This window comes from Protopterus annectens, chromosome 8.part0 (assembly GCF_019279795.1).
Source record: "Protopterus annectens isolate FY-2018-M chromosome 8.part0, PAN1.0, whole genome shotgun sequence".
Taxonomy (NCBI): domain Eukaryota; kingdom Metazoa; phylum Chordata; order Ceratodontiformes; family Protopteridae; genus Protopterus; species Protopterus annectens.
Genome location: NC_056741.1, coordinates 1351934977 through 1351952531, shown reverse-complemented (window position 1 = coordinate 1351952531; position 17555 = coordinate 1351934977). Strand labels below are relative to the sequence as shown.

General features: G+C 40.7%; 1 protein-coding gene across 8 annotated transcripts in view; it reads right to left on the bottom strand.

Annotated features, from left to right (window-relative positions):
- The window catches only part of PHLDB1 (pleckstrin homology like domain family B member 1), a 2201164-nt gene that overhangs the window by 2002441 nt on the left and 181168 nt on the right, over positions 1 to 17555 (bottom strand). The window lies entirely within an intron of this gene.

The following is a 17555-nucleotide window of genomic DNA, read 5'->3' as shown; positions in this document are numbered from 1 at the left end:
ATATGAAATATAAAATGATGCAGTTAATAATGTAAAACAGGAAGAATGTATAAAATTATAATTAATTAAAAGGTATTTAACAATTACGTTATTAAGAAGGTAAATGATCGATTTTTCACTGTTTAAAAGGGTAAGTATGTTGAATGATATCAGATCATGTGAAAGTGTATTGCCAAGGTGCCAGGTTGTTAAAGTAAAAAAAAAAAAAAAAAAACAAAAAAAAACAACACAAAGTCTGGTACAGTTTCAGGATTTCTTTATTTTTTTTTAAGATAATCGATGCAGACAGAAACTGAGGGTATTCATAAGCAGCACTTTAGTACAGGTCCGATTGTATAAGAAGCTCATACCAGAAAAAAACTAATTTTCTTACTTCATCCTGAAAAAAACAATACCACTGTCAGAATCAGCGACTGCTAGTTCCTCCCCCAAGTCTTACTAACTATGTAATAGTCAAGAAAGGTAAGCTAATTCTGTGCTAGATGAAAGCATGACACTAAAGGATAACTTGACATGTTAAAATGATTGACTTGCCTCAACTTTTCTTTATATAGTTCTGCTATCTGGTGAGTCAGCTGCTTATTGCTTTTCTATAGTTTTTGTTGCACACTTAAAAAATGAATAAAAATGAATTTGAAAAAAATACTTAGGTTTGCCTCTCTCAGATAACAGTCAAAAGATTTACCTTGGAACAGCAGTGCCATTTAGAGAAACAGTAAGAAAAGAAGATGCCTGATGTGCATTCATGGGTGCCTGCACAAGCAGTCAGTAATGCTCACTAGGCCCCTGTTAACCACACCTCAGTTAAAAGGGATAACCAGTGATAACAGGTAATGCTCACAGAGATAGAGATTTCCTACAGTAAATCATATCAAGAGCTAGGGATGTCAGTGTGTGTGTGTGTGTGTGTGTGTGTGTGTGTGTGTGTGTGTGTGTGTGTGTGTGTGTGTGATTTGTTCTAACATGTGCACACTTTTATTCTGGATGGGCATCAGCCAGAAAAATCTACTAGAAAATGCTAAGGAAATTGACTTTTTTAAAACCGGAAATTCCAGAAGGGTCATTTATTGCCACTAGTCCCCAGTCTTAATATTTTTCTCTTGGCAGGCAATGTACAGGAAATCTGGCGGTAGGGAGTGAGAGGCAGACAGAATGCCTAAACTTATTTACAAACAGATCCTGCAACAAGAATAAAGTTCAAAGAGTTCTGGAATGCATGAAATGTAACATCAGAACACTGACATATCACTGCTCTGTGAAACCGATAAACTCCTTTTGGTACAATAAGGTTTATTATGACCAGTAGCTGACCTTAATCATACACTAATCTTTGCCTAGTCCATAACTACAGAAGGACTAAAACACCAGAAAAATAAAAACTGTCCCTTCTCTTCACAAATATTCCTCACTTCAATTCTGGGCAACTCTGCCATCTTTGCAGCTGTAGAATCCCTCAGCATTAGCAAAGGACACTGCTCTTAGATTACAATAAAGTGCGCTGTAAGATTGGTGCTAGTCTGAGGACTGTAACACATCCATAGAATCAATAGGACAGCAGTCACAAAATATGCCCTCCTCATTCCAGATGGACTTATAGAGAGAAAAGAAAAAACGTTACTAAAAAAAGTATTGCTTGTCTCATGTAGATCACCTTATTATGCATTCAGACCATACCTCATTTCTACCTCTTATCCTTATATTGGTTATCAGTGAAGAGGCCCTTGAGAAGACACTATGCATTTGCAGACTCCTCTACTGCTTTGTTTTATCTGCTGGCAGGCAGAGGACTGATCTATGTGTTAACCAGTAGCACTGAAAAACTCAACAAAAAAGGCTTTCTCTAATTTCTCTAAATATGGCTACCTCCAGTTTAACTCAGATGATTTCAGTCTATTCTGACTCAATCTAGAATCCAAATTCTATACAGTTTTGTTTTAATAACTCTTTTCAGAGCAGCATATGCTAGATGCCCTCCTCAGGGACTGGTCTCTGTATCAGAAGATGACCTATAGATGACACTGCATTACTGGTGCACCCTAAGGGAACCATATTATGCTTCTCTTTTCCTAAAGATACTCCCCATTCCTGTGCTCTGCTCCATAATATTACATTTCTGTAACCAGATATAATTCCATCATATGATTCCACTATGTCTTGTTGAGTCAACATCAGTCCAAGCTACATCTGGAAGAAACTAACTTGTTGAAGCTTCCACTATATGAAAAAAAAACATAAAAACATTTTTTGCAGAAGTAACTCTCGCTGCACCATACCACATACAACCCTCTTACTTAACTATACTGTAACACAAGTTATGAGAAAAATGAAAACGCCAAAATACACTTCCATTGCACAAATAAAAATATGTCAGCAATGATTCTTTATTTGGAACAGAGATTGGAGAGTTGCATATTGTGGAAGTGTACTCCACAAGTTCAAAACTCATCCAGTTCACACTTCATTAAGGGAGGGGAAGACATACAAAATTATACTTGGCAGAAAGTACAGTTGTGTACACTTACCATAAATGTAGATGTTCGAGTGTATTCACTGTTGCAGTCCTTACAAATGGGTTATCCGGCTCCCAGTAGCCCACAGTCGGCCAGAATACCGAAGTCCTTGGTATATGACGTCGGCTGCCTATGGATTAAGCCTGATGCCAGGACGTCAGGTACAAAGGCAGGCAGCCAATGTCATTTCCTCAGTTTTTCTTGCCATAACTGTCAGGAACCCCCAAAAAAGGTAAAACCAGGTAAAGAGAACAAAAAAATCCAGTTTCTGCCCTAGGAAAAAAAGGGGGGGGGGTGGAAGGGAAGGAAACCAGGACTGCAACAGTGAATACCCTCGAACATCTACATTTATGGTAAGTGTACACAACTATACTATGTTCATCATGTTTCACTGTTGCAGTCCTTACAAATGGGTTGATTCCCAAAGCCCAAGAAAAAACAAAAAGGGAGGAGGAACACCACTGATTAATGGTTGGTAAGAATGCCCTGCAACACTGCAGTGGCAAAAACAGCCCTGGAGTTAGAAAACAAGGGCAAATTGTAATGTTTGGTGAAAGTGTGGACAGAAGCCCAGGTAGATGCTTCCAGGATGTCCTTAGTAGGTACACCTCTAAGAAAAGCTGCTGAGGTAGAGGTAGCTCTAGTAGAATGGGTCCTAATACCCTGAGGAGGAACCTTGCCATGCTGTAAGTAACAAAAGTGAATACAATGAGCAATCCACTTAGAAATAGTCTGTTTAGAAATAGCCTTGCCCTGGGCTTCAGGAGCAAAACTGATCAACAACTGATCTGACTTTCGAAAAGGTTTAGTCCTGTCCAGGTAAAATCTAAGTTGCCTATGCACATCCAGTGAATGCAGCAACCTTTCTGCTCTACTCTGAGGATTAGGAAAGAAGGTAGGCAGGTGGATAGACTGGTTGAGAGTCAGGCTAGAAACCACCTTAGGCATAAAAGAAGAATTAGTCCAAAGAGAAACCCGATCCACATGGAAAGTAATAAAAGGCTCTACTGCCATTAAGGCCTGCAGCTCAGACACTCTTCTAGCTGAAGTAATGGTCAAAAGAAAAGCAGTTTTCCAGGAGAGAAACTTCAAATCTGCTGAGGCAGCTGGTTCAAAAGGAGGCAGAGTAAGATTCTCAAGCACAAAATTAAGATCCCAAGCAGGAGTAGGTGCCCTTCTGGGAGGCTTTAAATTGCTAGCTCCCCTGAGAAACTGTTTCATCAAGGGATGAGAGAAAATGGGTTGTTCAAAGGAACAATGAGCAGAAAAAGCTGAAGCATGAATCTTGATAGAAGATAAGGAAAGTCCACCATTAAGTAAACCTGCCAGATAATCAAGAATTAGAGGAAGAGAAGGTTGAGATGGGTCTTCTCCTCTAGTCTGCATCCAAATGGAGAATTTTTTCCACTTATCTGCATAAGATTTCCTAGTACCAGGCCTCCTGGCCTCACGAAGGACCTCAACTACCTGCTGAGAAAGGTCTAAATTATGAGCCAGCCAGTCAAATGCAGAGTCTGAAGGTGAGGATGCAGAATCTCTCCTCCATCCTGAACCAAGAGATTTGGTATCAGGGGAAGATGCCAAGACTGAGACTGGGAGAGACTGCAAAGAAGTGGATACCAATGCTGCCTGGTCCAGTCTGGGGCTATGATGATGGCCCTTGGTTTTTCATCCCTTATCTTTAACAGCACTCTGGGAAGAAGAGGTAGAGGAGGGAAGGCATAGACCGATAGCTGTGTCCAGGGGAAGGACAGAGCATACACTTTCCAAGCCTTGTCATGATGATCTCTGGTGCAAACGGTTGAAAGAAGGTGGTTGGTTGGAAAAGAAAAGTGATCCACCTGGGGACTGCCCCAACTCTGAATAATGTGATGAAAGATGGTCTAGTTTAGTTGTCACTCATGAGGATCCAAGACCTGCCTGCTCAATCAGTCTGCCAAGGTGTTGAGCCTTCCTGGAAGAAATTGGGCTATCAGATGAATGCCCAGAGAAGCTGCCATGGACCATAGTCTCATGTTTTGTCTGCACACGGGGTATGAGTGAGTCCCTTCCTGCTTGTTGATGTACCACATGATTGTAGTGTTGTCTGTCCTGACTAGAAGAGTACCAGGAGAGAGAAGATGCTTGAAAGCCATCAAGGCCTGCTGAACTGCCATCATTTCCTTCAGATTTATGTGTAATTGAGCTTGCTGATCACTCCAAGCTCCCTGAATGCATGTGCCCTCTAGATGTGCTCCCCAAGTATAATCCGAGGCATCTGTGGTGAGAGTCTGGTTGGCAGGAGGTGGACAGAAAGGTAGGCCTCTGTTCTGTGCACAGGCCATTGCCCACCAAAGGAACTCTGTCTGCAGGCAGGGAATCAGAGGAAGAATCAAGTCCAAATCCTGAGTGTGTTGACACCAAAGGTTTTTGAGGTACCATTGTATTTTCCTCATATGCAATCTGGCATATGTAATCATCAGAATACATGAAGCCATGAAACCCAGGGCTTGCAGGAATTGCCTTGCAGAGAGCTGGGTCATGCTTGCCAGGTTCTTGAAGTAGTTTGAAAGATCCATCTGTTTCTCTTGAGGGAGAGATACCATCTGAGCAGTTGTGTTCAGACTCACTCCCAGGAATACAATCTCCCTGGTGGGTACCAATTTTGACTTCTTTTCATTGATTGTGTAGCCCAAAGAGGTGAGAAGGTTCTTCACAAAGTCCAAATCCTTTAGAAGTTGCTCTGGAGAGTTTGCTTCAATAAGGCAATCGTCCAAGTAAAGATAAATTTGAATGTTTCTTTGCCTGCAAAAGGCAATGACTGGAGCCAGACATTTTGTAAAAATTCTGGGAGCAGTAGATAAGCCAAAGGGCAGTGCAGAGAATTGGAAGTGCCTGTTCCCTGCCCTGAAACAAAGGAACTGCCTGCAGCTTTTCCTTATAGGGATGTGTAAATAAGCTTCTTTTAGATCCAAAGTCACCAGCCAGGAATCCTTGGCCAGCATTGGCAGCAACTGCTGAAGAGTGAGCATTTTGAATTTGGGAATCACCAGAAAAGTGTTTAGAATGGACAAATCCAGAATAGGGCACCAGGTGCCCTCTTTATTGGGGACCAGGAAAAGTCTTGAGTAAAAACCCTGGCCTATATGTAGTGCAGGAAGTGGCTCTATTGCTTCCAGGTTTAACAAGGAAGAAACTTGTTTTTCTGCTTCTGCTCTCTGAAGTGGGGGAATATCTGGGTATCCTTGGAGGACTGAGAAGGTGTGAAAGGAGAATTTGTAGCCTTTGGATACTATTTTTAGCACCCATTTGTCATCCGTGATAGTGTGCCAGACGTCTGCAAAAATGGCTAATCTTCCCCCCAAAGGAAACTGTGGACCCGCAGAGGCAAGCAGGGGAAGGCCGGAGTCACTGAGAATGTTTGCCTTGGGAAGTTTGCTTAGAACTCCCTGATTTTGAAGATGAAGCCTGCCAGTCTTTAGCCTTTTGAGGGGTGGAAGTCTGTCCCCTGGAAGACCTGTAGTCCTTAGATCTAGTGCGACCCTGTTTACTAGGGTCAGGAAAAGTCCAACTCTTAGAAGGGTAATGCCTGCTAAAACAAGGAGGCTGAACATGCAGGAAGTCCTTAACAGTTTGCATAGACTTAGCCTTAGCCTCCAATGTCTTCAACACCTCTTCTGCTTTGCTTCCAAAAAGATTGTCCTTATGCAAGGGCACATCCAGTGATTTAGATTTTACAGGTTCAGAAAGGGGCTGTTCCCTGAGCCAAACATTTCTTCTGATAACAGAAACAGTGGTCGCTGCTCTGCAAGAAGCCTTCAAAGTGTCAAAACCACAATGTAGAGAATGTTTATTAACCAGAGTGGCTGAATTCAATAAGTCTTGCATGTCCTTATTCTCCATCAGGGAGGGAACACCAGCAATTTTACCCTTAATGGCCACCAAAGTATGTTGCTGATACTTAAGCATATGAAAGAGACAATTAACAGACCTAATAGCCTGGGTGGAAGAAGTATAAACCTTTTAACACCACCTGTCTAAGGCCCTAGATTCCCTGTCAGAAGGAACAGGATTTTTAGCAACAGTGGCCTTAACACCCTTAGGGCCCTGAGAAATAATCTCTGGATCAGCAGTAGGATTTTTGAAAAGGAACTGCTGAGAATCAGGAATTCTATAATACCTCTCTGGCTTTCTGGGAGCAGGAGGAACAGAATTAGGAGTCAAAGAATTTTCCATGAAAATATCAACAACTTCCAAAACTGGAGGAATAGCCAAAGACTTATGCTGAGGTAAATCCAAGAACTCCCTTAGACTCAGGGTAGTCTTGACTTTCCCATCTGAAATGCTCCCTGAGGGTATTCAGAGCATCCCCAAACAAGAAATCTTCTGGGGGAGAGGCTGAAGGGATAGAGTCTTCAGCATCAGAATCCTTAAAACCAGAAAAAAGCTGAGAGTGTCCCTCTTCATCAGCAGAGGCACTGGAAACCTTCTGAGTCTGAGACAGACAAAACATCCGGGGACAATTCCATGGCCCTCTTAGAAGGTGGTGGCTGAGAGCCCCTGATAAGAGTCAAGAGATCACTAGCTATCTTAACCATTTGAGCCTGAGGCAATTGACGGGAGTCCAGCATCTGTTTAGTGGTAGATTCTCAGCTGGGGGGCCTGCTGGAAAGCTGAAGGGACTCAGGAGGCCTAGCCACCACCGAAGTGTGAACTGAGGTCGCCAGTCTGGATCTGGTCTCCGGGTGGAGAAAGAGGCCTCTGAAGCCAGCGCCTGCTTAGCGGCCCTGGATCCATCAGAGGCAGTGACAGGCGGAGGGTCCGAAGGCAAAGAAGAAGCCTGCAAAATGGATGGCTCAGCCAAGGCCTCCGAAGACGCCTGCTGCTGAACATCTGCGGACTGCAGGGGCAAAGGAAGCACCTCACTGGCTACCGCTGAACCGACAACCAATTTAAAAGGGGTGTCATCAGTTAATTTAACCTTAGGCCTGTCGCAATCCTTATCCTTTCACTTCTTGGAAACATCCGAAGTTGGGAGACCAGAGGATGCCATACCACCAAACTCAGGCTAAACTCTGAAGTGCTTATACAAAATCCTAGCTCTATGGCGAATGGTATGCGGGTTGAAAGAAGCACAGAGATCACAATTTGGGATGTCGTGCTCAAGGCCCAAGCAAGTAATACAGTAAGAATGAAAATCACGATGCAGAATCTCTTTTCCACAAGCAAGACAGTTGTTAATTTTCTCTGACATTCATTAAAGCAAAAAAAAAGGGTCTCCAACGGGATACTTATCAGAGGATGTCTTCAACTTTATAAGTCAGAATACAAAAAGAAGGTAATCGGCCGACCTGCACTCATGCGAGTTGCTTCTGCTTCGGGCTCTGCGGCAAGAAAGACCAAGGAAATGACGTTGGCTGCCTGCCTTTGTACCTGACATCCTGGCGTCAGGCTTAATCCGGAGGCAGCCGACGTCATATACCAAGGACTTTGGTATTCTGGCCGACTGCAGGCTACCGGGAGCCAGATAACCCATTTGTAAGGACTGCATCAGTGAAACACGATGAACATCCAGAGGATACATCAGCTGTCACGTGATGTCATCACTATATAAATATATGTTTGTTGAATATATGTAGACACACATACACACAGAGAAAGTACAAAGTATTATAACTAAAATCATATGAAAAATGAACAATACAAAATGCTACAGAATTTGATATATTATTCAAGTGAATCCACTCCAAATATAAATTAAGCAACTAGCAGTAAAACAGATTTTCTCTGAAGTATATACAAACATTTTCATATGCTTAAAATAAGGTTCTTAATTGTGCAAGTGGCCAAAATCTATATAACCAGCAGCCACGTATAAGCAACAAGGCAACTCCATCGGATAGCAAGCAGAGTTTGCATGCATGTAAATAACAGGTAGGCAAATCCCAAGTGCTGATGCATTTAGCAGGACAACACGCAACCATGGTTCACAGTTGCAACAGCAGTGACAGTAGTGTTCTAAACATTTTAGCAGCAATCTAAAACTTGGTAGCACAGTCCTCATAAATCAAGTTATGGAATCACATGCAGTAAAATTCAGAACCACTGCAACCCTAAAATGCTGCTGTAATAGTCCTGAGGGCAGTAACAGCACTCCCAAATGATGAAGGCTCCAATATTCACCAGGACCATATACAATGATATTTCTGGAAAACAGATGATTGCTGGACAACAATTCCAAAGTGCTAATAGCAACCTGAAAAGCAATAACAGCAGTAGTGAATGCTGATAGTTTCTGCAACTTGGAAATGTAGGAATCTTGAAACCTGTAAACTTGTAAGCTGGGAAGTCTGGAACCCTGAGCATTATGGGAAGAATCTCAAACCCAAGTAGGGATGTCCTAGTTGTGAAGTACAATGTTAAAACTGACAGTAAGTTCAACACCAGAAATTCACTATGTTCAAAGTCTAAAATGGATTCTAAGGTGATTCAATTAACAATCCCAACCATTAATCTGATAAACATTCAAAGTGCAGTTGCTGAAATAAAATTAAATAAGCATATTTCATGATATGGAGTCACAAATTACACTCAGTTTTCTGCTCTGATCTATTCTCTTGTCATCTGATCAGACAAAGAAAGTAATCACTTACATAAACCAATATATTTACAAAAGCTGTGTTTCATACAAGCATGTGTGAAGCGATTATTTAAGATAATGAAATGTGAACGATTGCCTGTTAATTATTAGCAGAAATGCTTGCACCACTGTCTCAGGCAATGTTAGTCAGGTGCATGCTACATTTTCTATGTCTGTCTTGGGTCATCTATGTCCACATCTTTCTGCTGTTGTCCATGCCCTCTTTTTCCCTATGCCCTTAACCTTCATACTCACCTTCCACTCTTGTACCACACAGTGCATCCAAACTATAGACTCCTTTCTTTTCATTTTTTTTCTACTGAATTTATTTTCATTTCTCTAAGCCTCATCTCATAGTCCACCCATCAGTTCACTTCATCATTTTGGTAGGTATGTAGAGTATATTTTTATTGGCTTTAGTTTTCTATGGTCACTAGAAATGGATACTGCTCTCCAGATGTGGCCTTACTATTGGTCTATATGATGAAAAGTTGCAGTCAGCATTAATGGATCCCAGAGGTACACATCCCATCATTTTATTGCTTTCATTATTTAACTTGCACATTGCAAACTCTCATTCAGCTTAGAAGTATTTATCCATCCCAGATCCCTTCTCTCATGAGTCCAGCGTGCCCCATGGATTAGGTATATTTCCTAAAGATTCTTCCTGGTAAACTTCAGATCCATGTTTACATCTGTTTGCACCCTGTCCAGTTATTCTGCAGGCTATTGCATGTCCACCTGGAGCCCTGCCCCTCCAGCTGTGAACAATGTCCTTGTTTCTAACCCTTCAGCATATAAGTTGATTAGTTTACCATATTCTCCTCCCCTGGCACAATATGTAACACAGACAGTCTGAGCAGCATTGGAACCACTGATGAACCCTGCAGCACCCAACAATGATGTCTGCATAGACAGCCCCCTGTAAGCACCTTCACACTCCTCTTCAACCAGTTTCTTATTCACTTCACCATATAAACTTGACACCTATGACATGTCACAACTAGCATTATGTAAGGCATGATGTTAAATGTCTTTCTGAAGTTTAGATACACATCCATAGGTTCAAAGATAATTAGTAGCCTAGCTGGCCTTGTGGACCATTTTAAGCCTAGCCTAGCCAATTTCTCTGAATGACGAGAATCAAACCCTGTACCTTGTCTCTGTGAGTTAAACACCTTAACCATCATGCCACCCCAACTACACAGAGCTTCCCCTGCTCACCTCTTTTGTGACCCAGTCATAGCAGTGCTTGAAAGTGGAGTAGCAAATTGATTTTTTTCTTCCTTCTGTGTCTTGGACATTTTTTTCAGTGCTTCTGATGCTCAGGGTTTGCATCTTTGCCTTTCATATTAGCACTCCTTCTGCTATCACACAAATGTAATGTATTTCATTGTATCCAAGATGGAATGCTATATTACTATTCTGCAGTCATAACCCTTCACATGTCCCCTGAATGTGTTTATGAGCCTGCAACATTTCTGTCATTTTTTTCCTGTCTTCACGTGTGAACAAATCTTTCCTCATGCATCTCTCTAGCCTTTCCTTTCACCATTCTTCGGTCTTTCTCTTTAGTTTTCAAACAACTTTATTTTCTTCTTTCTGGATGGCCTCACAAAATGGATACAGTATTTACCAGTAACCTAGATAGCAACAGTATGATCTCCTTCTCCTTGAAGTCCATTCCCAAAGGATGCAGTCTAGCATTTTATTTACTTCTGCTTCACCTTTTCACTCTATCCCTGGTGGTTCATTCTGAACAGGACTGCCATCATCAGGTCTTTTCCTGCTTTACTACATTTATCTGGGCATGACAATCTTCTACAGCACTTTAAGATGTTTACTGCTTGCATATAATACCATGCCTTGTGGTTTGCAAGCTGCTTCGACTTTGCACCCCATTCTGATACCCTGTCACATGTCTTTTGTATTCAAATGAGACACCGTGGTATGGTATGGGTTTAAGTCATTTATTGTACAGAGACACATCAGGAGCTGTAACTGGAACATATACTTCAAACTTCATATGTTTACTGAATCACACATTACTTCTAACGCACTCACGTCATGTGCATCTCCATTCAAGATTGCACTCACTCTGAATGACTATACAAAATGGCATTGATCTTGCACATGCTCAGTAACTTATATGCACATGTTCTCTGACTACAGTGGCTGACTAGGTACAATATACACACTGATCTACATCCTCCCTCTTTAATTTTGTTTGACATGCAAATAGGAGAACAAAGACATGTTGAGAGCTAGACAATACATCAACATCTTGATAAACAAAACTGAGTTCAAGTCCAAGTCACTGTGTATTTAGGATTTGGTCTGGAAATTCTACCTGATGGGGTAACATAGAAATTCTGACTGGGTTTAGCAACAGGGACAGTATCTGGGGATTCTCTTACAACTGGAACATCAGGGATTGCATCTAAATTATTTGAAGAAAGCACTGTCCTTTTGAAAATATCAGCATATTCACTAAAAACATTCTGTGGATGTGTTTCTGTACAATAAACAACATGAACCAATATTGTGCTTCAGTGTCTCATTTGAATACAAGAGACATGCAACATCCATCTAGTATCCTGTTTGGGAATAAACCTGCTTCTTGCTGTACTCATCAGTCATGCCCAAAACCCACACACCACTCTCCTTCCGTCTAATAAAAGAATATTATTATGACAGAGTAGCGAGATCAGGGGAAAGTAGCAGGCAATGATGTACTACTGCAACACACACATGCGTGCACGTGCACACACACACACACACACACACACACACACACACACACACACACACACACACACGCACACAAACAAAAACAGAAAAAGAGACTGACTTCTCCCTGCATGACACGTACCACGCCCATATGAATACATCCCAAACTGACTAGTACTGACTAGTACGTGCCGCAGGTGCTTAGTAAGTATAAGGGCTTAACGACTTCTTTTGGACTAGCTCACATTACTCCCACTCCTCTATAATACTACGTGACTCCTGCCTAAGTAACATAGTAACTCGAACCCTTAACAATAAAGACCTCATTAATGTAGGGCAACTTCTATTTCATCTTACTTGGAGAATACAAAAATGATGCAGAAATCCTACTTTGAAGCTATAAAGTTGTCTGCCTCAAAAAGGAACTTATTAAACCCTACTTCAGTACTGGTAGACATTGTCTTTAGACAGAGAGTAATACATTTCACAAGGTCCATATACCTGCCAGCCTTTCGTCACTAAACTCAAGTTATTTCCATTGGCCAAGTAAGAAAATAAAACCTTCTTTATGCATCTTCTCATAAGTAGGTACAAGGCTAGTTGCCCTTGCAGGCCATTTTAAGCCTAGCCAGTTTCCCTCAGAGGTGAGAATAAACACCCCTACCCTGTGTATGTGAGGTAAACTCCGTAACCATTATGCTAACCCCCAGCCCTTGCTTGTTCCTGAGCAAGACAGATTGGGCACAAGCAGAGGAAAATGCAGCCACACCAAAAACCAAGATGTTAAAACTAAGCTCTAGTGAGTGCAAACCTATAAAAGTGTTCTAATGACTGTAATGAGAAAACATTTCCTCATGATTATACACAGACCCAGGGGAAAGTGATACACTCATTTAGTTAAACCCAAACTACAAAGACAATTTTATTTCAATAATTTCTTATGTTTCAAGTACAACAAATTAGAGCCCAAGTAAGTACTTCATTATATTATGTGACGTGCAAGGGAACAGCAAAGTAGTGCAAAATCCGTATATTAAAGACAGCAACTGAGACAGGCAGGACACTCACAATACTTCTAAAAGTAAACAAACACAAAGGGAAGGACACTAAAGAACAAACAACCTTCCAACACTGACAGTAAACTCACATCAGATCAATATGAAACTGCACCACTGTTGCCAAAAATGTAACTGCTCACCTCTCACAATTCTGGTAAACTATCAGACATGTACCCCCCACCCCCCACCCCAAAGCAACATCTAAGCAGTTCCATGTAAGACTAAGGTTGCCACTTTTTGTAGAAACGTTAGATTTTGCAGGACAAAACCTATCCAAGGGCACTGCAAAGGCAAAAGATTCATTTTTTAACAAAAAATTCTTATTCTTGTAGTTTTTGAGTTGCCCTTGCTACTTTTTTTTTTTTTTGCAGGACACAACTGCCAAAAGGGGGACTGTCTCTTGCAAAGAGAGGCAGGTAGCAACCCTATGTATGCCTTCATTTCAATTTAAAGTCATAGTTTAGAAGCCGCGGTGGTGCAGCTGTAGCGTTGTTGCCTCAAAGCAAGAGGTTCTCCCATTCGATTCTCGGCTGGAGCGCCTTCTGTGTGGAGTCTGCATGTCCTCCCCGCGGTCGAGTGGCGTTCAGAAGACGTGCGTGAATGGGCGTGCCTTCGTTGAAGGTTGGAAGTTGGGCTGGCACCTCTGCACCGTAAAAATCTACTGCCAATCATTAGCGGACTGGAGTTCTGCTGTGGTGACCCCTAACCGGGAAAAGCCGAAAGAAGAAGAAGAATCAAAGTTGACATCCTCCCTCCCTCCCTCCACAAGAGCTCTGGAAGTTTGCACTGTAACTTCCAGTGAACAGTGGCTAAGATTTTTGATAGAATCAAATTATGCCCTCACATTTCAAACAAATGTTCATATCTTTGGAACCACAGGAATTAGTAAAGAAATGTAAATGACACTCTTCAGCACAAATTATCTTTTTTAGTGATAGTTTTTTTTAGGTTCTAGGTCTCAAACTGGATTTTATAATTCATAGTAAACACAGTAGCTATTATGTTTGTAATATTTTGTAAATGACTTTCAATATCTCAGCAACCACTCAAGTTACACACAAACTGTCAGCAACATTTTGTTCATCCAGCTGAGACCTTTCATATGATGCTAAGTCGGTTGTTGAGATATTTAAAAAAACATGAAATGCATGACAATATAACCAAATACTATATAAGAAACAATCAATATCACTTTACCTGCTCTAGCCAGCCATCAAATATCAATACAGTTTTGTTTGCTGTTGTGTAAGCATTAAGACAAAATCTTTTAATAGTTTGTATATAGCATGGTTTTAGAATTATTAATGTGAATATGAACAAACAATATTTGATGCCTAGAGGCATCAATAGGATGTAACTATTGATTTATTTATTTATTTATTTTATTTTATTTTGCATTTGTTGACCATGATAGCCCAACTGGATACTTGTCCATTTTCAGCGGAGGCCCAGGGAGAAAAGCTCCATACATACATGCATTAATCAAGTTAAAGCACTGTTACAAATACAATACATAGGATAAAAGTCATTCATTCTGTCATATATAAATCTGATTTGTTATAGAGTAACAATTAGGAAGCAATGTAGGGGTGGCCAAAAGACCTCTTTAGCACATGTTTATATTGCTTGAGTTAGTCAGGATTAGAGCAAGAACACAGCCATTGCCTTTTAAAGTACTGTTTTAGATTTTTTTAATTGGGTTAGAATGGGTTCTGAAGTAAGCTCAGCAGGAAGTGAGTTCCATATTTTACCAACAGACTTGGCATATAGAGAGTCTCCAGATGAGTTGTTGGCTTTGAGTGTTTGGACTAGTAATTTGTTGGATGAGCGAAGTGTCTTGAGGTTGCTGTAAGGGGTGATAATTTTTGTAAGTACGGGTGTGTTTTCAGGCTGGTAGACAATTTTATGTGCTACTATTATTTGATTGTACTGAAATTGGATAGGTAATTCTAGCCACCCTAGATTCTTTAGGTTCAGACAGTGGTGTGTTCTGTATGCTGCTCCAGTGGCAAATCTAGCAATATGATTAAAGCAGCTAGAGAGTTTATTAAGGTTAGACTTACTGAAGTTCGTGAAGAGAGGGGATGCATAAAGGAGAGTGGAAAGTAGATGTGTATGGGCAATTTCCATCCTAGCTAGTGGAGTGAGGAAAGCTTTGATCTTGTATAGTGAGCCAAGTTTTTTATTAACTTTTTTAATAGTTTGATTAATATGCATATCAAACTTGAGGTTATTATCAACTGTTACACCTAAGAGTTTAGTACAGGGATCTGGGACAATGACAGTGCTATTGCTAGATTTTATAGTAAAGGTTGGAGCAGAGGCTTTACGAGTGGGGATGAAAAGCAGTAGCTTCGTTTTGTTAGGTTATAATAGGAGACATCGATTACAGAGCCAATTTTTGACAGTATTAAAAACATTTTGGGATAGACTCTGCAGACTTAAAGGGGAGGTGGCAGAGCAAATCAAAGTGGAGTCATCTACATATTGAATGCAGGTGGCTGTTGGGATGACTGTGTACAGGTCATTAATAAAGATAGAAAATAATAGGGGTCCTAATATAGAGCCCTGAGGGACCCCAAGGGTGATAGGCAGAAGGGAACATAGTTTGTTCTGCCATAGTAAAGCCTGTTGTCTACCACTCAGATAAGATTTGAACCATTCGATAGACTGGACATCTAGGGGAATAGTTTTGAGTGTGTGTATGAGCAGTTGGTGGTTGACCATGTCAAAGGCTTTGGAGAGATCAACAAAGAGGGCAGAAGAAAGCTTATTGTTGATTTGGTTTTGATTAATAACATTGGAGAAGGACAGGATGGCCGTGGTTATACTGTGGAATGGTTTGAAACCATGCTGCGAGTTAGCCAGGAGATTATGCTGAATGAAATGGCTCAGGAGTTGTTTATGGATGCACTTCTCCATAATTTTAGGTTGGGGTGACAAAATAGTTATAGGTCTGTAATTTGACAGTTCAATAGTACTGCCCCCTTTGTGGAGTGGAATAACATGGGATGCCTTCCAGATGGAAGGGATAGTGGCTTCTGATATAGTTTTATTGATCAGGATAAAAATCGGGTATGCTATGGCATCTGCAGCTTTTTGTAGATACTCACCTGGGAGGATCTCTACAGAAACACTTGGATGCATCACTCAGCTGTAATGAGTTATGCCTCCTGGACCATAAAAAGTTAAAGTAAGACAAATTAGAGTGCAGGTATCTAAAAGCACAGCTGACTTCATCATTTTTCCACTGACTGATGTACTTAAGCCATCAATAGCATTCTACAGTCTCCCCAGTTCAAAGAAACAAGCTACTGTTGCACTATGCCAAAGAACAAATCAACAAATAAAGTGCTACTAAAAAATGTAAAGCCTCCCGTCATTATGGAAAATTCTAGAAACAATTAGTAGCACAACAACTACAACACTCCTGGAGGCTATGGTGTACTAGCCAATTAAGATAGCCTTCAAACAGGTAGGAGAACCTCAACAACCCTCTGTTTTCTGACAAATACGTCTGCAAATATACACCAAGTTTTACCGATGACTAACCTATTGAGGGCATTTGACACAGTCAAGTAGTCCAGTCTCATCACGGCACCACATTCAACCAAGCAGATGGTGTCTTCAGGAGACTGGTTCACAGACTGCATTCACAAAAGGAACTTCAGACTGAAAATTGTTACTTGAAATTCAAAAAAATTTGCAAAAGTTTAAATCTCACTATGGAGCTACCACAGTACACGTTGCTCTAGGCAGAAGTCTATAACATATAACAATATCTAATACGATAACGAAAATAAAACTATAAATGAATAACATAAAATAACTCAGGTTTATTTATAAATATATTAGAGGTAAGCGCTTTCACTTAGGAGCTTCTTCAGACCTTATAACAATGTTAAAACCACAAATTTTATATATATATATATATATATATATATACAGGTGAATAAGGAAACAATTAGAATCAATCAACTAATCAAATACTCTTAAAGAAATATAACCATAGTATAGCTATGACCTATAAACATCACATATGCAAATAAAAATGACTGAAACAAAGAAACAAAATAAGATAAAACAATACAACTTTGTAAATAAAAACAAATATAATACTCATCACAAAAAACACTCTAACCTCAAAAAAAAAAAAAAAAAAATATATATATATATATATATATATATATATATATATATATATATATATATATATATGGGTCTACTACTAATTACCGACACGACGATTCCCGACGGAAAACTCCCCGCCAGATGACCGACATCACACAAACCCGACAACGCAAAACACCGAACACCATTACACGAACACCATTACACCGACACGGGCGTAAACAACACGCGACACTACATAGCATACACACTAGCCCTGACCCAAACCCTAACCCTAAGGTCCGACACTATCGCACACTTCACCTACCTGCACCCTAACCCTAACTCACTTAACCCACCCCTAGCCCAAGCTCCGACACTAACGCACACTTCACCTACCTGCACCCTAACCCTAACTCACTTAACCCGTCCCTAAACTACAGTCCCTCAGTAGCACACACTTACCTTACCCGAACCATACCTCCGACACGAACACACACTCACCTTTCCCACAGCCTAACCCGACAT